This window comes from Orcinus orca, chromosome 16, assembly GCF_937001465.1.
Source record: "Orcinus orca chromosome 16, mOrcOrc1.1, whole genome shotgun sequence".
Lineage (NCBI taxonomy): Eukaryota > Metazoa > Chordata > Mammalia > Artiodactyla > Delphinidae > Orcinus > Orcinus orca.
In genome coordinates this window covers 79,754,191-79,781,169 of record NC_064574.1, presented here as the reverse complement: position 1 = coordinate 79,781,169, position 26,979 = coordinate 79,754,191, and the positions used below count along the sequence as shown (strand labels likewise).

Genomic DNA, 26,979 nt, shown 5'->3' with positions numbered 1-26,979 from the left:
CTCTTCCAAAATGGCTGCCGGCTGTTCCCTTTGAGGTCGGAGCAATAGAGCCTGCGATGTACAAGCCTGCTCTGGTGGAACTGTGGTGTCCACTCCTCCAGGTGCAAAGGTAACCTTGGCATTTAAGTTGGTAAATCTCATCCCGGAAGGGGACTGGGGCATTCAGGCTTGTCCAGAAAGCTATGCTTCAGATGGGCCCTCCTCCACCTGAGAGTCTAGCAGCTGGAGAAAAGGCTTTTTCAAGGTTTCTCTGGACACCCCAGTTGCTAACATAAGACTCAGAACAAAATTTAGTAAGTCTTGTATTTTAAACCGAGTAAGTGGCCCCCTGCCATAATCACCCAGGGCTCCATAGGGGAGATACTGAGACAGTCAGGATTTAAAGGAGCCTCTGGGCCCAGTCTTTCTTGGTCACTGTCTTTGTCAGTTAACTCTGGCATCTGATGTGCCACCTGTTTACCTTCTTCAAGAGTCTTACTTAGGATGTCCCTGCTGTTTGCAATATGCACATTGGCGGGATCCCACTATCAGATGTCCTGCTACCTCTGGCCGGCTCCCTCGGCGGGGGGGTCCTCCATTTGGTCCAGCTCTTCCCTCTGCTAAGGCAGCCGCCAGCAGAGCGGTCTGCTGTTTCATTCTCCAGTGTTCCCTTTTCTCCTGAGCCTGCTCCCTGCCATTACAAACTTTAAAGGCAATTTCAACAAGTTGAGACAAAGACATCCCTAAAGTCCCTCCCACCTCTGCAGTTGCTTCTGTATGCTGGGAGCACTCTGATCAATAAGTCACGTTAACCATCCTTAGATTCTCTGGAGCCTCAGGGTCTCTATCTGTATATTGCCTATAAGCTTTAAAGACCCTTTCTAGAAATTCTGAAGGATCCTCATTCAGTTTCTGTCTTACCTCCTGTACTTCACTGAGGCTTCACTGTCTCGGCGCCCTTCTTCGTAAGCCTGCAGGAATGCAGTCTCCATGATGCTTAAGTTTTAGCCCATCTCCAGCATTCACAGTCCAGTTAGGATCCACTGCTGGTACAGCTCCGCTTGCAGCAGCCCATAGGGGGCTGCCAGGGGATTCTGTATGAAGCCCATCTCCCTCCTCAGCACCACTCAACATTCTTCTGAAGTGGAGGGTATTTATTCAATGTTGAACACCTGCCCAAGTTGGGCTGTGGGTTGCAAAAAAATACCGATGAGGGCTTCCCAGGTGGCGCAGTGGTTGAGAGTCTGCCTGCCGATGCAGGGGACACGGGTTCGTGCCCCGGTCCGGGAAGATCCCACAGGCCGCGGAGCGGCTGGGCCCGTGAACCATGGCCGCTGAGCCTGCGCGTCCGAAGCCTGTGCTCCGCAAAGGGAGAGGCCACAGCAGTGAGAGCCCCACGTACCCAAAAAACAAACAAACAATGAAAGAAGAGTTTCCATTCTCTTTGGGTCATCTCCGGAAGGTGGCATACTGCCCTTCCTAGGAAATAAATCCGAAGTTGCAAAGGGGGGATGGACCCAGATCCACCCCCTCAGCTGCCCAGTCTCAGCGTCCACACCCCATCGGGGACTCACCTGAATGGATACTGCCCTGCCTGCGAATGGGTAGCTCCCTGGCCAAATCCAGTGCCCTGCAGGTATGAGCGGGGCGACCATGCCTACTTCTCCATCCTCAGAGACTAGGAGGGCGCCCTCCACCCCAAGCCGGAGGCTGTGGCTCAGGCAGCAGCAGCGAAGGAGCAGGGGCGCCATCATATGGGGGCGGGGGAAGAGCAGTCGGGGTGCCCAGCTGAGCCCACAGCAAGTCCGCCTCCTCCTAATCAAGCAAACCAGGTTTCTTTGCCTTCCCTTCCTGTTGGGCCTTCATCATCTCTGCACGTGGTTTATTCTGACACGATAACGTAAAAGACTGTACATAAGCTACTTCATCCCATTTTTCTTCCCATTTACAAAATAAATCTAGTTGCAAACTTGTACTGTAACCTAAGGATCCATTTTTAGGCCATTATGCTCCAGAGTCTAAAGGATATCGTGGAACAAACCAACCAGACCAAAAACAAGACCGAACCCAGCGCCCCGGGCCTCCAACCCAGGTATGGAGCACCTGAGCAGCTGGAACCTTTTATATTTTCTACCAAAATCCTGCCAGGTGGGCCTCCACCCTCCGCCACCTCCCCACCCCCCAATCCGGACGGGAATGCCAAACAACCTAGGCACAGGTGTGTTACTCACCCAAAAGACGTCTTCCAAACCCAAAACCGTTTCTTTGCTGCAAAACAAAACTAGGCGCCGGAGGCCCACAGCGTCTCACTGAGGAAACCCGGGGCACAGTCCCCGGAACAGAAGGACGAGGCAGCTGCTTGGACTCAAAATACCAGCAAGGGACCGACCAGCCACGGGCGAAAGGTCCGTCTGGACTCACCCCCGGCCGGCTCACCATCTTTGTCCCCGAACCTTTTGCGTGACGTGCAGCAGGTGAAGTCGCTGAGACGCCGAGGTTTGCAGCACAGAGGGTTTAGTTCACAAGGCAGCCACGCGGGGAGACAGAAGAGAAAGGCTCAGACCCGCCTCCCAGAAGGCAAGATGCTCGGGGTATATTATGGGATGACCAATAAAGCAGCAGGGTGGTCCGAGGCGTGGGGAGAGTGGGGATAGGTGATTGCGAAAAGGCGTGGTCATCGTCATCCTGAGCAGGTGTGGCTCAGCTACAGGCCTCTGCACCTTCAAAAGTGGAGGGTGGGAATTCCCTGGTGGACCAGCGGTTAGGACTCTGCGCTTGCACTGCAGGGGGCACGGGTTCCATCCCTGGTCGGAGAACTAAGATCCTGCAAGCGGCGTGGCGTGGCCAAAGGAAAAAAACAAGAGGTGCTTAGCACGATCTGAGGGTGGCTCTCTGACGTCAAAAGGCCACCCATGTGGAGGGTCAGTGGTCCTATCCAGTCTTAACCAGCTCAGCTCAAACTACACACAGCTGACTCCAAGCTCCTGGAAGACAACTCGGGGAAACATCTTATTGTGGAGGCTCCGTGCTGCTTGGAGGACTGCAAGTCTTAAGTGACCTTGATTAGTGAAGGCAGGTGAAATGGGTTTGACTGATAATTACCCGGTTTTACCACCCCCCCCCCATCTTTACATCATTCCTCCATCTCGAGGGAAGAGGGGGCGATGACTGAATGTAATTCCTGCCGAGAAGAGGCATAGGGCTAACACAGCACTGTATTCAATGAATCAACTATACTCCAATTAAAAACAACAAAAGCAGAGGGCTAACCAAAGCTTCACGAATGCAACTGTTTAGTGCTCACTTGAAACCATTCTCTTGTTCCCAGTTTCAAGTTAGCACTTTGATCCCAAGAAACAGATACTACCTACGTGCCAGCTATCATAGGCCCAAGATTGATCATTGAAACGGCGGACAAATACGTACCCTGAGGGGGCACACACTGTTAAAATGAAGGCTTATTTTAGGGATTTTATCTAGGACAAGGTCAAGCCAGCGATCAGTATCTTACCTTTTGACATATTGGAGAGTCCCAATCATTATCAGTTTGGCTGAAACACTTAAATATGGAAGGAACACAGGCTGGGGAAAAATGTTTTCTGTCCTCACCTAATATAACCTTGACAGGGGTAGACTACAGTCTTTTTTTTTTTTTAAATCTGAGGTCCCAAGGACCAAATTTCACCTTAGACAAGGAAAAACACGACAGGAAATTCTGTTGATTAGCCTAATCTGATATGTTACAGTGAGGTTAAGGACAGTCAAAAAATTAATGACAGGTAATTCCCTGGTGGTCCAGTGGTTAAGACTTCATGCTTCCAAAGCAGGGGGCTCAGTTTCAATCCCTGGTTGGGAAACTAAGATCCCACATGCCTCGTGGTGCGGCCAAAACAAATAATTAAAAACAAAATTAATGACAGGCAGGATCAAGGGGTCAGCATGATCAAATACAGAAAAAGGTTTTGGATGAAATATCCAACAGCTAGAGAGAGTACCTGCTTTTGCCCAAGTATGAGAAGTCCTAATCATTGAATTGTCCTTGCAAGCCTTAATTTCTTTCTTGTGGCTTCTTTCTGAAAAGCCGCTTAAAATCTGTTAGGGGTTCACTTGCCCACTGGGAGAAGTCAGTGTAGGGGGTCTGGAGCCAGCCAAGGCTTGGACGATCTCAGTCGACAGTTCTCTGCAGTATGGTTTCCATTTCCCGTCACGTTCCACACAAGGTCCAGTCTAGGGAGAATGAAGCTGGTCTTCCGGATGTTTACTCTTGCAAGATTTCAGTCTAGAGGGTCATCTCCTCCTCCTCTAAGAGCTTCCTAACATGGTCTTGCCACGAATCCAAAGTTGGGGATCGAAATGCAGCAGAACCAAGCTATTCCCCGGGATCCCCACAATTGCCTCCTGATAGTGGAAACTGCAACCCAGGCTAGAGCTTCCCTTCTGTCAGGGAGCAAGTCTCTCTGTCCTTACGGGAGTTCAAAACTCAAGTATTTAACAGAGGGCAGAGAACTACGCCTTTTTCTTGGACACCTTATAGCTTCATTCAGTCACAAAGTTCAAAATCAAAACTGTATTCTGGCCTCAGGTGTCCTTTGTTTTACTGGCAATCAGAACGATACCATCCACATACTGGAACAGGGCTCCCTCGTTTAGTTGAAGGGCCTTCAAATATTTCGCCAGGATTTCTACAAACATCGTGGGGAAATTTTTTTTTTTTTTTTTTTTTTTTGCGGTACGCGGGCCTCTCACTGCTGTGGCCTCTCCCGTTGCGGAGCACAGGCTCCGGATACGCAGGCTCAGCGGCCATGGCTCACAGGCCCAGCCGCTCCGCGGCTGTGGGATCTTCCCAGACCGGGGCACGAACCCGTGTCCCCTGCATCGGCAGGCGGACTCTCAACCACTGCGACACCAGGGAAGCCCCATGGGGGAATTTTTAAGTCCCTGACGACTTCCTGTCCAGGAATACTGTTGTTTTACCCTTGTATCTAGATCTTCCCATTAAAAGCAAACCATTCTTGGGGGTCAAATCTCAAGGGTATGCAAAACAAACAAACCCCCAAACCTCCTTCAAATCCAGTTCAGTAAACCAACAAAAATCTCTGGTGAGCAGTAGGGAGGAGAGTGTATGGATTAGGGACTACTGGATGAGTATCTTCCACAATTCGATTAATTGCTTTTAAGTAATGCACAAACCAATATTCATCTCTACCTGGTTCTAGACTGGTAAAACTGGAGTATAAGGTGACTCGCAGGGACGCGTTAAATCATATTCGAGGAAGGCTGTTAGCAGGAGATGAATTCCATGCTTTGCCTGCTCCTTCACTGGGTACTGCATGAAGTTTGGAATTTTTGCCCCAGGGCAGAGCCTCAGCTGTACGGGTGTAGCTATCTTTGCTTTTCCCAGCCTCCCATCTGCCCATACCTCTGGACTCACCTTCTGCAGTACCTCTTCCAAAATGGCTGCCGGCTGTTCCCTTTGAGGTCGGAGCAATAGAGCCTGCGATGTACAAGCCTGCTCTGGTGGAACTGTGGTGTCCACTCCTCCAGGTGCAAAGGTAACCTTGGCATTTAAGTTGGTAAATCTCATCCCGGAAGGGGACTGGGGCATTCAGGCTTGTCCAGAAAGCTATGCTTCAGATGGGCCCTCCTCCACCTGAGAGTCTAGCAGCTGGAGAAAAGGCTTTTTCAAGGTTTCTCTGGACACCCCAGTTGCTAACATAAGACTCAGAACAAAATTTAGTAAGTCTTGTATTTTAAACCGAGTAAGTGGCCCCCTGCCATAATCACCCAGGGCTCCATAGGGGAGATACTGAGACAGGATTTAAAGGAGCCTCTGGGCCCAGTCTTTCTTGGTCACTGTCTTTGTCAGTTAACTCTGGCATCTGATGTGCCACCTGTTTTCCTTCTTCAAGAGTCTTACTGGGCTTCCCTGGTGGCGCAATGGTTGACAGTCCGTCTGCCGATGCAGGGGACACGGGTTCGTGCCCCGGTCCGGTAAGACACCACATGCCGCGGAGCGGCTGGGCTCGTGAGCCATGGCCGCTGAGCCTGCGCGTCCGGAGCCTGTGCTCCGCAAAGGGAGAGGCCACAACAGTGAGAGGCCCATGTACCGCAAAAAAAATAGTAATAATAATAATACCGATGAAAAAAGATTTTCCATTCTCTTTGGGTCATCTCCGGAAGGTGGCATATTGTTCTTCCAAGGAAATAAATCCGAAGTTGCCAAGGGGGGATGGACCCAGATCCACCCCCTCAGCTGCCCAGTCTCAGTGTCCACACCCCATCCGGGACTTACCTGAATGGAGACTGCCCTGCCTGAGAATGGGTAGCTCCCTGGCCAAATCCAGTGCCCTGCAGGTATGAGCGGGGAGACCATGCCTACTTCTCCATTCTCAGAGACTGGGAGGGTGCCCTCCACCCCAAGCCGGAGGCTGTGGCTCAGGCAGCAGCAGCGAAGGAGCAGGGGCGCCATCATATAGGGGCGGGGGAAGAGCAGCCGGGGTGCCCAGCTGAGCCCACAGCAAGTCCGCCTCCTCCTAATCAAGCAAAACACGTTTCTTTGCCTTCCCTTCCTGTTGGGCCTTCATCTTCTCTGCACGTGGTTTATTCCGACACAATAACGTAAAAGACTGTACGTAAGGTACTTCATCCCATTTTTCTTCCCATTTACAAAATAAATCTAGTTGCAAACTTGTACTGTAACCTAAGGATCCATTTTTAGGCCATTATGCTCCAGAGTCTAAAGGATATCGTGGAACAAACCAACCAGACCAAAAAAAAGACCGAACCGAGCGCCCCGGGCCTCCAACCCAGGTATGGAGCACCTGAGCAGCTGGAACCTTTTATATTTTCTACCAAAATCCTGCCAGGTGGGCCTCCACCCTCTCCCCCCTCTCCCACCCCCGAATCCGGACGGGAATGCCAAACAACCTAGGCACAGGTGTGTTACTCACCGAAAGGACGTCTTCCAAACCCAAAACCGTTTCTTTGCTGCAAAACAAAACTAGGTGCCGAAGGCCCACGGCGTCTCACTGAGGAAACCCGGGGCACAGTCCCCGGAACAGAAGGATGACGCAGCTGCTTGGACTCAAAATACCAGCAAGGGACCGACCAGCCACGGGCGAAAGGTCCGTCTGGACTCACCCCCGGCCGGCTCACCATCTTTGTCCCCGAACCTTTTGCGTGACGTGCAGCAGGCCAAATCGCTGAGACGCCGAGGTTTGCAGCACAGAGGGTTTAGTTCACAAGGCAGCCACGCGGAGAGACAGAAGAGAAAGGCTCGCTCAGACCTGCCTCCCGGAAGGCAAGATGCTCGGGGTATATTATGGGATGACCAATAAAGCAGCAGGGTGGTCCGAGGCGTGGGGAGAGTGGGGATAGGTGATTGCGAAAAGGCGTGGTCATCGTCATCCTGAGCAGGTGTGGCTCAGCTACAGGCCTCTGCACCTTCAAAAGTGGAGGGTGGGAATTCCCTGGTGGACCAGCGGTTAGGACTCTGCGCTTGCACTGCAGGGGGCACGGGTTCCATCCCTGGTCGGAGAACTAAGATCCTGCAAGCGGCGTGGCGTGGCCAAAGGAAAAAAACAAGAGGTGCTTAGCACGATCTGAGGGTGGCTCTCTGACGTCAAAAGGCCACCCATGTGGAGGGTCAGTGGTCCTATCCAGTCTTAACCAGCTCAGCTCAAACTACACACAGCTGACTCCAAGCTCCTGGAAGACAACTCGGGGAAACATCTTATTGTGGAGGCTCCGTGCTGCTTGGAGGACTGCAAGTCTTAAGTGACCTTGATTAGTGAAGGCAGGTGAAATGGGTTTGACTGATAATTACCCGGTTTTACCACCCCCCCCCCATCTTTACATCATTCCTCCATCTCGAGGGAAGAGGGGGCGATGACTGAATGTAATTCCTGCCGAGAAGAGGCATAGGGCTAACACAGCACTGTATTCAATGAATCAACTATACTCCAATTAAAAACAACAAAAGCAGAGGGCTAACCAAAGCTTCACGAATGCAACTGTTTAGTGCTCACTTGAAACCATTCTCTTGTTCCCAGTTTCAAGTTAGCACTTTGATCCCAAGAAACAGATACTACCTACGTGCCAGCTATCATAGGCCCAAGATTGATCATTGAAACGGCGGACAAATACGTACCCTGAGGGGGCACACACTGTTAAAATGAAGGCTTATTTTAGGGATTTTATCTAGGACAAGGTCAAGCCAGCGATCAGTATCTTACCTTTTGACATATTGGAGAGTCCCAATCATTATCAGTTTGGCTGAAACACTTAAATATGGAAGGAACACAGGCTGGGGAAAAATGTTTTCTGTCCTCACCTAATATAACCTTGACAGGGGTAGACTACAGTCTTTTTTTTTTTTAAATCTGAGGTCCCAAGGACCAAATTTCACCTTAGACAAGGAAAAACACGACAGGAAATTCTGTTGATTAGCCTAATCTGATATGTTACAGTGAGGTTAAGGACAGTCAAAAAATTAATGACAGGTAATTCCCTGGTGGTCCAGTGGTTAAGACTTCATGCTTCCAAAGCAGGGGGCTCAGTTTCAATCCCTGGTTGGGAAACTAAGATCCCACATGCCTCGTGGTGCGGCCAAAACAAATAATTAAAAACAAAATTAATGACAGGCAGGATCAAGGGGTCAGCATGATCAAATACAGAAAAAGGTTTTGGATGAAATATCCAACAGCTAGAGAGAGTACCTGCTTTTGCCCAAGTATGAGAAGTCCTAATCATTGAATTGTCCTTGCAAGCCTTAATTTCTTTCTTGTGGCTTCTTTCTGAAAAGCCGCTTAAAATCTGTTAGGGGTTCACTTGCCCACTGGGAGAAGTCAGTGTAGGGGGTCTGGAGCCAGCCAAGGCTTGGACGATCTCAGTCGACAGTTCTCTGCAGTATGGTTTCCATTTCCCGTCACGTTCCACACAAGGTCCAGTCTAGGGAGAATGAAGCTGGTCTTCCGGATGTTTACTCTTGCAAGATTTCAGTCTAGAGGGTCATCTCCTCCTCCTCTAAGAGCTTCCTAACATGGTCTTGCCACGAATCCAAAGTTGGGGATCGAAATGCAGCAGAACCAAGCTATTCCCCGGGATCCCCACAATTGCCTCCTGATAGTGGAAACTGCAACCCAGGCTAGAGCTTCCCTTCTGTCAGGGAGCAAGTCTCTCTGTCCTTACGGGAGTTCAAAACTCAAGTATTTAACAGAGGGCAGAGAACTACGCCTTTTTCTTGGACACCTTATAGCTTCATTCAGTCACAAAGTTCAAAATCAAAACTGTATTCTGGCCTCAGGTGTCCTTTGTTTTACTGGCAATCAGAACGATACCATCCACATACAGGAACAGGGCTCCCTCGTTTAGTTGAAGGGCCTTCAAATATTTCACCAGGATCTACAAACATGGGGGAATTTTTAAGTCCCTGAGGACTTCCTGTCCAGCAATACTGTTGTTTTACCCTTGTATCTAGATCTTCCCATTAAAAGCACACCATTCTTGGAGTTCAAATCTCAAGGGTATGCAAAACAAACCCCCAAACCTCCTTCAAATCCAGTTCAGTAAACCAACAAAAATCTCTGGTGAGCAGTAGGGAGGAGAGTGTATGGATTAGGGACTACTGGATGAGAATCTTCCACAATTCGATTAATTGCTTTTAAGTAATGCACAAACCAATATTCATCTCTACCTGGTTCTAGACTGGTAAAACTGGAGTATAAGGTGACTCGCAGGGACGCGTTAAATCATATTCGAGGAAGGCTGTTAGCAGGGGATGAATTCCATGCTTTGCCTGCTCCTTCACTGGGTACTGCATGAAGTTTGGAATTTTTGCCCCAGGGCAGAGCCTCAGCTGTACGGGTGTAGCTATCTTTGCTTTTCCCAGCCTCCCATCTGCCCATACCTCTGGACTCACCTTCTGCAGTACCTCTTCCAAAATGGCTGCCGGCTGTTCCCTTTGAGGTCGGAGCAATAGAGCCTGCGATGTACAAGCCTGCTCTGGTGGAACTGTGGTGTCCACTCCTCCAGGTGCAAAGGTAACCTTGGCATTTAAGTTGGTAAATCTCATCCCGGAAGGGGACTGGGGCATTCAGGCTTGTCCAGAAAGCTATGCTTCAGATGGGCCCTCCTCCACCTGAGAGTCTAGCAGCTGGAGAAAAGGCTTTTTCAAGGTTTCTCTGGACACCCCAGTTGCTAACATAAGACTCAGAACAAAATTTAGTAAGTCTTGTATTTTAAACCGAGTAAGTGGCCCCCTGCCATAATCACCCAGGGCTCCATAGGGGAGATACTGAGACAGTCAGGATTTAAAGGAGCCTCTGGGCCCAGTCTTTCTTGGTCACTGTCTTTGTCAGTTAACTCTGGCATCTGATGTGCCACCTGTTTACCTTCTTCAAGAGTCTTACTTAGGATGTCCCTGCTGTTTGCAATATGCACATTGGCGGGATCCCACTATCAGATGTCCTGCTACCTCTGGCCGGCTCCCTCGGCGGGGGGGTCCTCCATTTGGTCCAGCTCTTCCCTCTGCTAAGGCAGCCGCCAGCAGAGCGGTCTGCTGTTTCATTCTCCAGTGTTCCCTTTTCTCCTGAGCCTGCTCCCTGCCATTACAAACTTTAAAGGCAATTTCAACAAGTTGAGACAAAGACATCCCTAAAGTCCCTCCCACCTCTGCAGTTGCTTCTGTATGCTGGGAGCACTCTGATCAATAAGTCACGTTAACCATCCTTAGATTCTCTGGAGCCTCAGGGTCTCTATCTGTATATTGCCTATAAGCTTTAAAGACCCTTTCTAGAAATTCTGAAGGATCCTCATTCAGTTTCTGTCTTACCTCCTGTACTTCACTGAGGCTTCACTGTCTCGGCGCCCTTCTTCGTAAGCCTGCAGGAATGCAGTCTCCATGATGCTTAAGTTTTAGCCCATCTCCAGCATTCACAGTCCAGTTAGGATCCACTGCTGGTACAGCTCCGCTTGCAGCAGCCCATAGGGGGCTGCCAGGGGATTCTGTATGAAGCCCATCTCCCTCCTCAGCACCACTCAACATTCTTCTGAAGTGGAGGGTATTTATTCAATGTTGAACACCTGCCCAAGTTGGGCTGTGGGTTGCAAAAAAATACCGATGAGGGCTTCCCAGGTGGCGCAGTGGTTGAGAGTCTGCCTGCCGATGCAGGGGACACGGGTTCGTGCCCCGGTCCGGGAAGATCCCACAGGCCGCGGAGCGGCTGGGCCCGTGAGCCATGGCCGCTGAGCCTGCGCGTCCGAAGCCTGTGCTCCGCAAAGGGAGAGGCCACAGCAGTGAGAGCCCCACGTACCCAAAAAACAAACAAACAATGAAAGAAGAGTTTCCATTCTCTTTGGGTCATCTCCGGAAGGTGGCATACTGCCCTTCCTAGGAAATAAATCCGAAGTTGCAAAGGGGGGATGGACCCAGATCCACCCCCTCAGCTGCCCAGTCTCAGCGTCCACACCCCATCGGGGACTCACCTGAATGGATACTGCCCTGCCTGCGAATGGGTAGCTCCCTGGCCAAATCCAGTGCCCTGCAGGTATGAGCGGGGCGACCATGCCTACTTCTCCATCCTCAGAGACTAGGAGGGCGCCCTCCACCCCAAGCCGGAGGCTGTGGCTCAGGCAGCAGCAGCGAAGGAGCAGGGGCGCCATCATATGGGGGCGGGGGAAGAGCAGTCGGGGTGCCCAGCTGAGCCCACAGCAAGTCCGCCTCCTCCTAATCAAGCAAACCAGGTTTCTTTGCCTTCCCTTCCTGTTGGGCCTTCATCATCTCTGCACGTGGTTTATTCTGACACGATAACGTAAAAGACTGTACATAAGCTACTTCATCCCATTTTTCTTCCCATTTACAAAATAAATCTAGTTGCAAACTTGTACTGTAACCTAAGGATCCATTTTTAGGCCATTATGCTCCAGAGTCTAAAGGATATCGTGGAACAAACCAACCAGACCAAAAACAAGACCGAACCCAGCGCCCCGGGCCTCCAACCCAGGTATGGAGCACCTGAGCAGCTGGAACCTTTTATATTTTCTACCAAAATCCTGCCAGGTGGGCCTCCACCCTCCGCCACCTCCCCACCCCCCAATCCGGACGGGAATGCCAAACAACCTAGGCACAGGTGTGTTACTCACCCAAAAGACGTCTTCCAAACCCAAAACCGTTTCTTTGCTGCAAAACAAAACTAGGCGCCGGAGGCCCACAGCGTCTCACTGAGGAAACCCGGGGCACAGTCCCCGGAACAGAAGGACGAGGCAGCTGCTTGGACTCAAAATACCAGCAAGGGACCGACCAGCCACGGGCGAAAGGTCCGTCTGGACTCACCCCCGGCCGGCTCACCATCTTTGTCCCCGAACCTTTTGCGTGACGTGCAGCAGGTGAAGTCGCTGAGACGCCGAGGTTTGCAGCACAGAGGGTTTAGTTCACAAGGCAGCCACGCGGGGAGACAGAAGAGAAAGGCTCAGACCCGCCTCCCAGAAGGCAAGATGCTCGGGGTATATTATGGGATGACCAATAAAGCAGCAGGGTGGTCCGAGGCGTGGGGAGAGTGGGGATAGGTGATTGCGAAAAGGCGTGGTCATCGTCATCCTGAGCAGGTGTGGCTCAGCTACAGGCCTCTGCACCTTCAAAAGTGGAGGGTGGGAATTCCCTGGTGGACCAGCGGTTAGGACTCTGCGCTTGCACTGCAGGGGGCACGGGTTCCATCCCTGGTCGGAGAACTAAGATCCTGCAAGCGGCGTGGCGTGGCCAAAGGAAGAAAACAAGAGGTGCTTAGCACGATCTGAGGGTGGCTCTCTGACGTCAAAAGGCCACCCATGTGGAGGGTCAGTGGTCCTATCCAGTCTTAACCAGCTCAGCTCAAACTACACACAGCTGACTCCAAGCTCCTGGAAGACAACTCGGGGAAACATCTTATTGTGGAGGCTCCGTGCTGCTTGGAGGACTGCAAGTCTTAAGTGACCTTGATTAGTGAAGGCAGGTGAAATGGGTTTGACTGATAATTACCCGGTTTTACCACCCCCCCCCCATCTTTACATCATTCCTCCATCTCGAGGGAAGAGGGGGCGATGACTGAATGTAATTCCTGCCGAGAAGAGGCATAGGGCTAACACAGCACTGTATTCAATGAATCAACTATACTCCAATTAAAAACAACAAAAGCAGAGGGCTAACCAAAGCTTCACGAATGCAACTGTTTAGTGCTCACTTGAAACCATTCTCTTGTTCCCAGTTTCAAGTTAGCACTTTGATCCCAAGAAACAGATACTACCTACGTGCCAGCTATCATAGGCCCAAGATTGATCATTGAAACGGCGGACAAATACGTACCCTGAGGGGGCACACACTGTTAAAATGAAGGCTTATTTTAGGGATTTTATCTAGGACAAGGTCAAGCCAGCGATCAGTATCTTACCTTTTGACATATTGGAGAGTCCCAATCATTATCAGTTTGGCTGAAACACTTAAATATGGAAGGAACACAGGCTGGGGAAAAATGTTTTCTGTCCTCACCTAATATAACCTTGACAGGGGTAGACTACAGTCTTTTTTTTTTTTTAAATCTGAGGTCCCAAGGACCAAATTTCACCTTAGACAAGGAAAAACACGACAGGAAATTCTGTTGATTAGCCTAATCTGATATGTTACAGTGAGGTTAAGGACAGTCAAAAAATTAATGACAGGTAATTCCCTGGTGGTCCAGTGGTTAAGACTTCATGCTTCCAAAGCAGGGGGCTCAGTTTCAATCCCTGGTTGGGAAACTAAGATCCCACATGCCTCGTGGTGCGGCCAAAACAAATAATTAAAAACAAAATTAATGACAGGCAGGATCAAGGGGTCAGCATGATCAAATACAGAAAAAGGTTTTGGATGAAATATCCAACAGCTAGAGAGAGTACCTGCTTTTGCCCAAGTATGAGAAGTCCTAATCATTGAATTGTCCTTGCAAGCCTTAATTTCTTTCTTGTGGCTTCTTTCTGAAAAGCCGCTTAAAATCTGTTAGGGGTTCACTTGCCCACTGGGAGAAGTCAGTGTAGGGGGTCTGGAGCCAGCCAAGGCTTGGACGATCTCAGTCGACAGTTCTCTGCAGTATGGTTTCCATTTCCCGTCACGTTCCACACAAGGTCCAGTCTAGGGAGAATGAAGCTGGTCTTCCGGATGTTTACTCTTGCAAGATTTCAGTCTAGAGGGTCATCTCCTCCTCCTCTAAGAGCTTCCTAACATGGTCTTGCCACGAATCCAAAGTTGGGGATCGAAATGCAGCAGAACCAAGCTATTCCCCGGGATCCCCACAATTGCCTCCTGATAGTGGAAACTGCAACCCAGGCTAGAGCTTCCCTTCTGTCAGGGAGCAAGTCTCTCTGTCCTTACGGGAGTTCAAAACTCAAGTATTTAACAGAGGGCAGAGAACTACGCCTTTTTCTTGGACACCTTATAGCTTCATTCAGTCACAAAGTTCAAAATCAAAACTGTATTCTGGCCTCAGGTGTCCTTTGTTTTACTGGCAATCAGAACGATACCATCCACATACTGGAACAGGGCTCCCTCGTTTAGTTGAAGGGCCTTCAAATATTTCGCCAGGATTTCTACAAACATCGTGGGGAAATTTTTTTTTTTTTTTTTTTTTTTTGCGGTACGCGGGCCTCTCACTGCTGTGGCCTCTCCCGTTGCGGAGCACAGGCTCCGGATACGCAGGCTCAGCGGCCATGGCTCACAGGCCCAGCCGCTCCGCGGCTGTGGGATCTTCCCAGACCGGGGCACGAACCCGTGTCCCCTGCATCGGCAGGCGGACTCTCAACCACTGCGACACCAGGGAAGCCCCATGGGGGAATTTTTAAGTCCCTGACGACTTCCTGTCCAGGAATACTGTTGTTTTACCCTTGTATCTAGATCTTCCCATTAAAAGCAAACCATTCTTGGGGGTCAAATCTCAAGGGTATGCAAAACAAACAAACCCCCAAACCTCCTTCAAATCCAGTTCAGTAAACCAACAAAAATCTCTGGTGAGCAGTAGGGAGGAGAGTGTATGGATTAGGGACTACTGGATGAGTATCTTCCACAATTCGATTAATTGCTTTTAAGTAATGCACAAACCAATATTCATCTCTACCTGGTTCTAGACTGGTAAAACTGGAGTATAAGGTGACTCGCAGGGACGCGTTAAATCATATTCGAGGAAGGCTGTTAGCAGGAGATGAATTCCATGCTTTGCCTGCTCCTTCACTGGGTACTGCATGAAGTTTGGAATTTTTGCCCCAGGGCAGAGCCTCAGCTGTACGGGTGTAGCTATCTTTGCTTTTCCCAGCCTCCCATCTGCCCATACCTCTGGACTCACCTTCTGCAGTACCTCTTCCAAAATGGCTGCCGGCTGTTCCCTTTGAGGTCGGAGCAATAGAGCCTGCGATGTACAAGCCTGCTCTGGTGGAACTGTGGTGTCCACTCCTCCAGGTGCAAAGGTAACCTTGGCATTTAAGTTGGTAAATCTCATCCCGGAAGGGGACTGGGGCATTCAGGCTTGTCCAGAAAGCTATGCTTCAGATGGGCCCTCCTCCACCTGAGAGTCTAGCAGCTGGAGAAAAGGCTTTTTCAAGGTTTCTCTGGACACCCCAGTTGCTAACATAAGACTCAGAACAAAATTTAGTAAGTCTTGTATTTTAAACCGAGTAAGTGGCCCCCTGCCATAATCACCCAGGGCTCCATAGGGGAGATACTGAGACAGGATTTAAAGGAGCCTCTGGGCCCAGTCTTTCTTGGTCACTGTCTTTGTCAGTTAACTCTGGCATCTGATGTGCCACCTGTTTTCCTTCTTCAAGAGTCTTACTGGGCTTCCCTGGTGGCGCAATGGTTGACAGTCCGTCTGCCGATGCAGGGGACACGGGTTCGTGCCCCGGTCCGGTAAGACACCACATGCCGCGGAGCGGCTGGGCTCGTGAGCCATGGCCGCTGAGCCTGCGCGTCCGGAGCCTGTGCTCCGCAAAGGGAGAGGCCACAACAGTGAGAGGCCCATGTACCGCAAAAAAAATAGTAATAATAATAATACCGATGAAAAAAGATTTTCCATTCTCTTTGGGTCATCTCCGGAAGGTGGCATATTGTTCTTCCAAGGAAATAAATCCGAAGTTGCCAAGGGGGGATGGACCCAGATCCACCCCCTCAGCTGCCCAGTCTCAGTGTCCACACCCCATCCGGGACTTACCTGAATGGAGACTGCCCTGCCTGAGAATGGGTAGCTCCCTGGCCAAATCCAGTGCCCTGCAGGTATGAGCGGGGAGACCATGCCTACTTCTCCATTCTCAGAGACTGGGAGGGTGCCCTCCACCCCAAGCCGGAGGCTGTGGCTCAGGCAGCAGCAGCGAAGGAGCAGGGGCGCCATCATATAGGGGCGGGGGAAGAGCAGCCGGGGTGCCCAGCTGAGCCCACAGCAAGTCCGCCTCCTCCTAATCAAGCAAAACACGTTTCTTTGCCTTCCCTTCCTGTTGGGCCTTCATCTTCTCTGCACGTGGTTTATTCCGACACAATAACGTAAAAGACTGTACGTAAGGTACTTCATCCCATTTTTCTTCCCATTTACAAAATAAATCTAGTTGCAAACTTGTACTGTAACCTAAGGATCCATTTTTAGGCCATTATGCTCCAGAGTCTAAAGGATATCGTGGAACAAACCAACCAGACCAAAAAAAAGACCGAACCGAGCGCCCCGGGCCTCCAACCCAGGTATGGAGCACCTGAGCAGCTGGAACCTTTTATATTTTCTACCAAAATCCTGCCAGGTGGGCCTCCACCCTCTCCCCCCTCTCCCACCCCCGAATCCGGACGGGAATGCCAAACAACCTAGGCACAGGTGTGTTACTCACCGAAAGGACGTCTTCCAAACCCAAAACCGTTTCTTTGCTGCAAAACAAAACTAGGTGCCGAAGGCCCACGGCGTCTCACTGAGGAAACCCGGGGCACAGTCCCCGGAACAGAAGGATGACGCAGCTGCTTGGACTCAAAATACCAGCAAGGGACCGACCAGCCACGGGCGAAAGGTCCGTCTGGACTCACCCCCGGCCGGCTCACCATCTTTGTCCCCGAACCTTTTGCGTGACGTGCAGCAGGCCAAATCGCTGAGACGCCGAGGTTTGCAGCACAGAGGGTTTAGTTCACAAGGCAGCCACGCGGAGAGACAGAAGAGAAAGGCTCGCTCAGACCCGCCTCCCGGAAGGCAAGATGCTCGGGGTATATTATGGGATGACCAATAAAGCAGCAGGGTGGTCCGAGGCGTGGGGAGAGTGGGGATAGGTGATTGCGAAAAGGCGTGGTCATCGTCATCCTGAGCAGGTGTGGCTCAGCTACAGGCCTCTGCACCTTCAAAAGTGGAGGGTGGGAATTCCCTGGTGGACCAGCGGTTAGGACTCTGCGCTTGCACTGCAGGGGGCACGGGTTCCATCCCTGGTCGGAGAACTAAGATCCTGCAAGCGGCGTGGCGTGGCCAAAGGAAAAAAACAAGAGGTGCTTAGCACGATCTGAGGGTGGCTCTCTGACGTCAAAAGGCCACCCATGTGGAGGGTCAGTGGTCCTATCCAGTCTTAACCAGCTCAGCTCAAACTACACACAGCTGACTCCAAGCTCCTGGAAGACAACTCGGGGAAACATCTTATTGTGGAGGCTCCGTGCTGCTTGGAGGACTGCAAGTCTTAAGTGACCTTGATTAGTGAAGGCAGGTGAAATGGGTTTGACTGATAATTACCCGGTTTTACCACCCCCCCCCCATCTTTACATCATTCCTCCATCTCGAGGGAAGAGGGGGCGATGACTGAATGTAATTCCTGCCGAGAAGAGGCATAGGGCTAACACAGCACTGTATTCAATGAATCAACTATACTCCAATTAAAAACAACAAAAGCAGAGGGCTAACCAAAGCTTCACGAATGCAACTGTTTAGTGCTCACTTGAAACCATTCTCTTGTTCCCAGTTTCAAGTTAGCACTTTGATCCCAAGAAACAGATACTACCTACGTGCCAGCTATCATAGGCCCAAGATTGATCATTGAAACGGCGGACAAATACGTACCCTGAGGGGGCACACACTGTTAAAATGAAGGCTTATTTTAGGGATTTTATCTAGGACAAGGTCAAGCCAGCGATCAGTATCTTACCTTTTGACATATTGGAGAGTCCCAATCATTATCAGTTTGGCTGAAACACTTAAATATGGAAGGAACACAGGCTGGGGAAAAATGTTTTCTGTCCTCACCTAATATAACCTTGACAGGGGTAGACTACAGTCTTTTTTTTTTTTAAATCTGAGGTCCCAAGGACCAAATTTCACCTTAGACAAGGAAAAACACGACAGGAAATTCTGTTGATTAGCCTAATCTGATATGTTACAGTGAGGTTAAGGACAGTCAAAAAATTAATGACAGGTAATTCCCTGGTGGTCCAGTGGTTAAGACTTCATGCTTCCAAAGCAGGGGGCTCAGTTTCAATCCCTGGTTGGGAAACTAAGATCCCACATGCCTCGTGGTGCGGCCAAAACAAATAATTAAAAACAAAATTAATGACAGGCAGGATCAAGGGGTCAGCATGATCAAATACAGAAAAAGGTTTTGGATGAAATATCCAACAGCTAGAGAGAGTACCTGCTTTTGCCCAAGTATGAGAAGTCCTAATCATTGAATTGTCCTTGCAAGCCTTAATTTCTTTCTTGTGGCTTCTTTCTGAAAAGCCGCTTAAAATCTGTTAGGGGTTCACTTGCCCACTGGGAGAAGTCAGTGTAGGGGGTCTGGAGCCAGCCAAGGCTTGGACGATCTCAGTCGACAGTTCTCTGCAGTATGGTTTCCATTTCCCGTCACGTTCCACACAAGGTCCAGTCTAGGGAGAATGAAGCTGGTCTTCCGGATGTTTACTCTTGCAAGATTTCAGTCTAGAGGGTCATCTCCTCCTCCTCTAAGAGCTTCCTAACATGGTCTTGCCACGAATCCAAAGTTGGGGATCGAAATGCAGCAGAACCAAGCTATTCCCCGGGATCCCCACAATTGCCTCCTGATAGTGGAAACTGCAACCCAGGCTAGAGCTTCCCTTCTGTCAGGGAGCAAGTCTCTCTGTCCTTACGGGAGTTCAAAACTCAAGTATTTAACAGAGGGCAGAGAACTACGCCTTTTTCTTGGACACCTTATAGCTTCATTCAGTCACAAAGTTCAAAATCAAAACTGTATTCTGGCCTCAGGTGTCCTTTGTTTTACTGGCAATCAGAACGATACCATCCACATACAGGAACAGGGCTCCCTCGTTTAGTTGAAGGGCCTTCAAATATTTCACCAGGATCTACAAACATGGGGGAATTTTTAAGTCCCTGAGGACTTCCTGTCCAGCAATACTGTTGTTTTACCCTTGTATCTAGATCTTCCCATTAAAAGCACACCATTCTTGGAGTTCAAATCTCAAGGGTATGCAAAACAAACCCCCAAACCTCCTTCAAATCCAGTTCAGTAAACCAACAAAAATCTCTGGTGAGCAGTAGGGAGGAGAGTGTATGGATTAGGGACTACTGGATGAGAATCTTCCACAATTCGATTAATTGCTTTTAAGTAATGCACAAACCAATATTCATCTCTACCTGGTTCTAGACTGGTAAAACTGGAGTATAAGGTGACTCGCAGGGACGCGTAAAATCATATTCGAGGAAGGCTGTTAGCAGGGGATGAATTCCATGCTTTGCCTGCTCCTTCACTGGGTACTGCATGAAGTTTGGAATTTTTGCCCCAGGGCAGAGCCTCAGCTGTACGGGTGTAGCTATCTTTGCTTTTCCCAGCCTCCCATCTGCCCATACCTCTGGACTCACCTTCTGCAGTACCTCTTCCAAAATGGCTGCCGGCTGTTCCCTTTGAGGTCGGAGCAATAGAGCCTGCGATGTACAAGCCTGCTCTGGTGGAACTGTGGTGTCCACTCCTCCAGGTGCAAAGGTAACCTTGGCATTTAAGTTGGTAAATCTCATCCCGGAAGGGGACTGGGGCATTCAGGCTTGTCCAGAAAGCTATGCTTCAGATGGGCCCTCCTCCACCTGAGAGTCTAGCAGCTGGAGAAAAGGCTTTTTCAAGGTTTCTCTGGACACCCCAGTTGCTAACATAAGACTCAGAACAAAATTTAGTAAGTCTTGTATTTTAAACCGAGTAAGTGGCCCCCTGCCATAATCACCCAGGGCTCCATAGGGGAGATACTGAGACAGTCAGGATTTAAAGGAGCCTCTGGGCCCAGTCTTTCTTGGTCACTGTCTTTGTCAGTTAACTCTGGCATCTGATGTGCCACCTGTTTACCTTCTTCAAGAGTCTTACTTAGGATGTCCCTGCTGTTTGCAATATGCACATTGGCGGGATCCCACTATCAGATGTCCTGCTACCTCTGGCCGGCTCCCTCGGCGGGGGGGTCCTCCATTTGGTCCAGCTCTTCCTCTGCTAAGGCAGCCGCCAGCAGAGCGGTCTGCTGTTTCATTCTCCAGTGTTCCCTTTTCTCCTGAGCCTGCTCCCTGCCATTACAAACTTTAAAGGCAATTTCAACAAGTTGAGACAAAGACATCCCTAAAGTCCCTCCCACCTCTGCAGTTGCTTCTGTATGCTGGGAGCACTCTGATCAATAAGTCACGTTAACCATCCTTAGATTCTCTGGAGCCTCAGGGTCTCTATCTGTATATTGCCTATAAGCTTTAAAGACCCTTTCTAGAAATTCTGAAGGATCCTCATTCAGTTTCTGTCTTACCTCCTGTACTTCACTGAGGCTTCACTGTCTCGGCGCCCTTCTTCGTAAGCCTGCAGGAATGCAGTCTCCATGATGCTTAAGTTTTAGCCCATCTCCAGCATTCACAGTCCAGTTAGGATCCACTGCTGGTACAGCTCCGCTTGCAGCAGCCCATAGGGGGCTGCCAGGGGATTCTGTATGAAGCCCATCTCCCTCCTCAGCACCACTCAACATTCTTCTGAAGTGGAGGGTATTTATTCAATGTTGAACACCTGCCCAAGTTGGGCTGTGGGTTGCAAAAAAATACCGATGAGGGCTTCCCAGGTGGCGCAGTGGTTGAGAGTCTGCCTGCCGATGCAGGGGACACGGGTTCGTGCCCCGGTCCGGGAAGATCCCACAGGCCGCGGAGCGGCTGGGCCCGTGAGCCATGGCCGCTGAGCCTGCGCGTCCGAAGCCTGTGCTCCGCAAAGGGAGAGGCCACAGCAGTGAGAGCCCCACGTACCCAAAAAACAAACAAACAATGAAAGAAGAGTTTCCATTCTCTTTGGGTCATCTCCGGAAGGTGGCATACTGCCCTTCCTAGGAAATAAATCCGAAGTTGCAAAGGGGGGATGGACCCAGATCCACCCCCTCAGCTGCCCAGTCTCAGCGTCCACACCCCATCGGGGACTCACCTGAATGGATACTGCCCTGCCTGCGAATGGGTAGCTCCCTGGCCAAATCCAGTGCCCTGCAGGTATGAGCGGGGCGACCATGCCTACTTCTCCATCCTCAGAGACTAGGAGGGCGCCCTCCACCCCAAGCCGGAGGCTGTGGCTCAGGCAGCAGCAGCGAAGGAGCAGGGGCGCCATCATATGGGGGCGGGGGAAGAGCAGTCGGGGTGCCCAGCTGAGCCCACAGCAAGTCCGCCTCCTCCTAATCAAGCAAACCAGGTTTCTTTGCCTTCCCTTCCTGTTGGGCCTTCATCATCTCTGCACGTGGTTTATTCTGACACGATAACGTAAAAGACTGTACATAAGCTACTTCATCCCATTTTTCTTCCCATTTACAAAATAAATCTAGTTGCAAACTTGTACTGTAACCTAAGGATCCATTTTTAGGCCATTATGCTCCAGAGTCTAAAGGATATCGTGGAACAAACCAACCAGACCAAAAACAAGACCGAACCCAGCGCCCCGGGCCTCCAACCCAGGTATGGAGCACCTGAGCAGCTGGAACCTTTTATATTTTCTACCAAAATCCTGCCAGGTGGGCCTCCACCCTCCGCCACCTCCCCACCCCCCAATCCGGACGGGAATGCCAAACAACCTAGGCACAGGTGTGTTACTCACCCAAAAGACGTCTTCCAAACCCAAAACCGTTTCTTTGCTGCAAAACAAAACTAGGCGCCGGAGGCCCACAGCGTCTCACTGAGGAAACCCGGGGCACAGTCCCCGGAACAGAAGGACGAGGCAGCTGCTTGGACTCAAAATACCAGCAAGGGACCGACCAGCCACGGGCGAAAGGTCCGTCTGGACTCACCCCCGGCCGGCTCACCATCTTTGTCCCCGAACCTTTTGCGTGACGTGCAGCAGGTGAAGTCGCTGAGACGCCGAGGTTTGCAGCACAGAGGGTTTAGTTCACAAGGCAGCCACGCGGGGAGACAGAAGAGAAAGGCTCAGACCCGCCTCCCAGAAGGCAAGATGCTCGGGGTATATTATGGGATGACCAATAAAGCAGCAGGGTGGTCCGAGGCGTGGGGAGAGTGGGGATAGGTGATTGCGAAAAGGCGTGGTCATCGTCATCCTGAGCAGGTGTGGCTCAGCTACAGGCCTCTGCACCTTCAAAAGTGGAGGGTGGGAATTCCCTGGTGGACCAGCGGTTAGGACTCTGCGCTTGCACTGCAGGGGGCACGGGTTCCATCCCTGGTCGGAGAACTAAGATCCTGCAAGCGGCGTGGCGTGGCCAAAGGAAAAAAACAAGAGGTGCTTAGCACGATCTGAGGGTGGCTCTCTGACGTCAAAAGGCCACCCATGTGGAGGGTCAGTGGTCCTATCCAGTCTTAACCAGCTCAGCTCAAACTACACACAGCTGACTCCAAGCTCCTGGAAGACAACTCGGGGAAACATCTTATTGTGGAGGCTCCGTGCTGCTTGGAGGACTGCAAGTCTTAAGTGACCTTGATTAGTGAAGGCAGGTGAAATGGGTTTGACTGATAATTACCCGGTTTTACCACCCCCCCCCCATCTTTACATCATTCCTCCATCTCGAGGGAAGAGGGGGCGATGACTGAATGTAATTCCTGCCGAGAAGAGGCATAGGGCTAACACAGCACTGTATTCAATGAATCAACTATACTCCAATTAAAAACAACAAAAGCAGAGGGCTAACCAAAGCTTCACGAATGCAACTGTTTAGTGCTCACTTGAAACCATTCTCTTGTTCCCAGTTTCAAGTTAGCACTTTGATCCCAAGAAACAGATACTACCTACGTGCCAGCTATCATAGGCCCAAGATTGATCATTGAAACGGCGGACAAATACGTACCCTGAGGGGGCACACACTGTTAAAATGAAGGCTTATTTTAGGGATTTTATCTAGGACAAGGTCAAGCCAGCGATCAGTATCTTACCTTTTGACATATTGGAGAGTCCCAATCATTATCAGTTTGGCTGAAACACTTAAATATGGAAGGAACACAGGCTGGGGAAAAATGTTTTCTGTCCTCACCTAATATAACCTTGACAGGGGTAGACTACAGTCTTTTTTTTTTTTAAATCTGAGGTCCCAAGGACCAAATTTCACCTTAGACAAGGAAAAACACGACAGGAAATTCTGTTGATTAGCCTAATCTGATATGTTACAGTGAGGTTAAGGACAGTCAAAAAATTAATGACAGGTAATTCCCTGGTGGTCCAGTGGTTAAGACTTCATGCTTCCAAAGCAGGGGGCTCAGTTTCAATCCCTGGTTGGGAAACTAAGATCCCACATGCCTCGTGGTGCGGCCAAAACAAATAATTAAAAACAAAATTAATGACAGGCAGGATCAAGGGGTCAGCATGATCAAATACAGAAAAAGGTTTTGGATGAAATATCCAACAGCTAGAGAGAGTACCTGCTTTTGCCCAAGTATGAGAAGTCCTAATCATTGAATTGTCCTTGCAAGCCTTAATTTCTTTCTTGTGGCTTCTTTCTGAAAAGCCGCTTAAAATCTGTTAGGGGTTCACTTGCCCACTGGGAGAAGTCAGTGTAGGGGGTCTGGAGCCAGCCAAGGCTTGGACGATCTCAGTCGACAGTTCTCTGCAGTATGGTTTCCATTTCCCGTCACGTTCCACACAAGGTCCAGTCTAGGGAGAATGAAGCTGGTCTTCCGGATGTTTACTCTTGCAAGATTTCAGTCTAGAGGGTCATCTCCTCCTCCTCTAAGAGCTTCCTAACATGGTCTTGCCACGAATCCAAAGTTGGGGATCGAAATGCAGCAGAACCAAGCTATTCCCCGGGATCCCCACAATTGCCTCCTGATAGTGGAAACTGCAACCCAGGCTAGAGCTTCCCTTCTGTCAGGGAGCAAGTCTCTCTGTCCTTACGGGAGTTCAAAACTCAAGTATTTAACAGAGGGCAGAGAACTACGCCTTTTTCTTGGACACCTTATAGCTTCATTCAGTCACAAAGTTCAAAATCAAAACTGTATTCTGGCCTCAGGTGTCCTTTGTTTTACTGGCAATCAGAACGATACCATCCACATACAGGAACAGGGCTCCCTCGTTTAGTTGAAGGGCCTTCAAATATTTCACCAGGATCTACAAACATGGGGGAATTTTTAAGTCCCTGAGGACTTCCTGTCCAGCAATACTGTTGTTTTACCCTTGTATCTAGATCTTCCCATTAAAAGCACACCATTCTTGGAGTTCAAATCTCAAGGGTATGCAAAACAAACCCCCAAACCTCCTTCAAATCCAGTTCAGTAAACCAACAAAAATCTCTGGTGAGCAGTAGGGAGGAGAGTGTATGGATTAGGGACTACTGGATGAGAATCTTCCACAATTCGATTAATTGCTTTTAAGTAATGCACAAACCAATATTCATCTCTACCTGGTTCTAGACTGGTAAAACTGGAGTATAAGGTGACTCGCAGGGACGCGTAAAATCATATTCGAGGAAGGCTGTTAGCAGGGGATGAATTCCATGCTTTGCCTGCTCCTTCACTGGGTACTGCATGAAGTTTGGAATTTTTGCCCCAGGGCAGAGCCTCAGCTGTACGGGTGTAGCTATCTTTGCTTTTCCCAGCCTCCCATCTGCCCATACCTCTGGACTCACCTTCTGCAGTACCTCTTCCAAAATGGCTGCCGGCTGTTCCCTTTGAGGTCGGAGCAATAGAGCCTGCGATGTACAAGCCTGCTCTGGTGGAACTGTGGTGTCCACTCCTCCAGGTGCAAAGGTAACCTTGGCATTTAAGTTGGTAAATCTCATCCCGGAAGGGGACTGGGGCATTCAGGCTTGTTCAGAAAGCTATGCTTCAGATGGGCCCTCCTCCACCTGAGAGTCTAGCAGCTGGAGAAAAGGCTTTTTCAAGGTTTCTCTGGACACCCCAGTTGCTAACATAAGACTCAGAACAAAATTTAGTAAGTCTTGTATTTTAAACCGAGTAAGTGGCCCCCTGCCATAATCACCCAGGGCTCCATAGGGGAGATACTGAGACAGTCAGGATTTAAAGGAGCCTCTGGGCCCAGTCTTTCTTGGTCACTGTCTTTGTCAGTTAACTCTGGCATCTGATGTGCCACCTGTTTACCTTCTTCAAGAGTCTTACTTAGGATGTCCCTGCTGTTTGCAATATGCACATTGGCGGGATCCCACTATCAGATGTCCTGCTACCTCTGGCCGGCTCCCTCGGCGGGGGGGTCCTCCATTTGGTCCAGCTCTTCCCTCTGCTAAGGCAGCCGCCAGCAGAGCGGTCTGCTGTTTCATTCTCCAGTGTTCCCTTTTCTCCTGAGCCTGCTCCCTGCCATTCCAAACTTTAAAGGCAATTTCAACAAGTTGAGACAAAGACATCCCTAAAGTCCCTCCCACCTCTGCAGTTGCTTCTGTATGCTGGGAGCACTCTGATCAATAAGTCACGTTAACCATCCTTAGATTCTCTGGAGCCTCAGGGTCTCTATCTGTATATTGCCTATAAGCTTTAAAGACCCTTTCTAGAAATTCTGAAGGATCCTCATTCAGTTTCTGTCTTACCTCCTGTACTTCACTGAGGCTTCACTGTCTCGGCGCCCTTCTTCGTAAGCCTGCAGGAATGCAGTCTCCATGATGCTTAAGTTTTAGCCCATCTCCAGCATTCACAGTCCAGTTAGGATCCACTGCTGGTACAGCTCCGCTTGCAGCAGCCCATAGGGGGCTGCCAGGGGATTCTGTATGAAGCCCATCTCCCTCCTCAGCACCACTCAACATTCTTCTGAAGTGAGGAGGGTATTTATTCAATGTTGAACACCTGCCCAAGTTGGGCTGTGGGTTGCAAAAAAATACCGATGAGGGCTTCCCAGGTGGCGCAGTGGTTGAGAGTCTGCCTGCCGATGCAGGGGACACGGGTTCGTGCCCCGGTCCGGGAAGATCCCACAGGCCGCGGAGCGGCTGGGCCCGTGAGCCATGGCCGCTGAGCCTGCGCGTCCGAAGCCTGTGCTCCGCAAAGGGAGAGGCCACAGCAGTGAGAGCCCCACGTACCCAAAAAACAAACAAACAATGAAAGAAGAGTTTCCATTCTCTTTGGGTCATCTCCGGAAGGTGGCATACTGCCCTTCCTAGGAAATAAATCCGAAGTTGCAAAGGGGGGATGGACCCAGATCCACCCCCTCAGCTGCCCAGTCTCAGCGTCCACACCCCATCGGGGACTCACCTGAATGGATACTGCCCTGCCTGCGAATGGGTAGCTCCCTGGCCAAATCCAGTGCCCTGCAGGTATGAGCGGGGCGACCATGCCTACTTCTCCATCCTCAGAGACTAGGAGGGCGCCCTCCACCCCAAGCCGGAGGCTGTGGCTCAGGCAGCAGCAGCGAAGGAGCAGGGGCGCCATCATATGGGGGCGGGGGAAGAGCAGTCGGGGTGCCCAGCTGAGCCCACAGCAAGTCCGCCTCCTCCTAATCAAGCAAACCAGGTTTCTTTGCCTTCCCTTCCTGTTGGGCCTTCATCATCTCTGCACGTGGTTTATTCTGACACGATAACGTAAAAGACTGTACATAAGCTACTTCATCCCATTTTTCTTCCCATTTACAAAATAAATCTAGTTGCAAACTTGTACTGTAACCTAAGGATCC

General features: G+C 50.2%; 1 protein-coding gene across 5 annotated transcripts in view; it reads right to left on the bottom strand.

The window, feature by feature from the left end:
• ALKBH4 (alkB homolog 4, lysine demethylase) overlaps positions 1–26,979 on the bottom strand; it is a 77,728-nt gene that overhangs the window by 5,132 nt on the left and 45,617 nt on the right. Inside the window, exon 6 of one of the 5 annotated variants that reach the window (XM_049698869.1) lies at positions 9,629–10,176. The exons of 1 other annotated variant lie outside the window; for it this stretch is intronic. The gene's annotated coding sequence lies outside the window, so the exon portion shown is untranslated. Of the gene's footprint in view, positions 1–9,628; positions 10,177–14,812; positions 15,599–19,662; positions 20,087–25,256; positions 25,273–26,979 lie in introns of those variants that run through there. 3 more of the 5 variants (XM_049698867.1, XM_049698871.1, XM_049698872.1) reach the window with 3 other exon arrangements.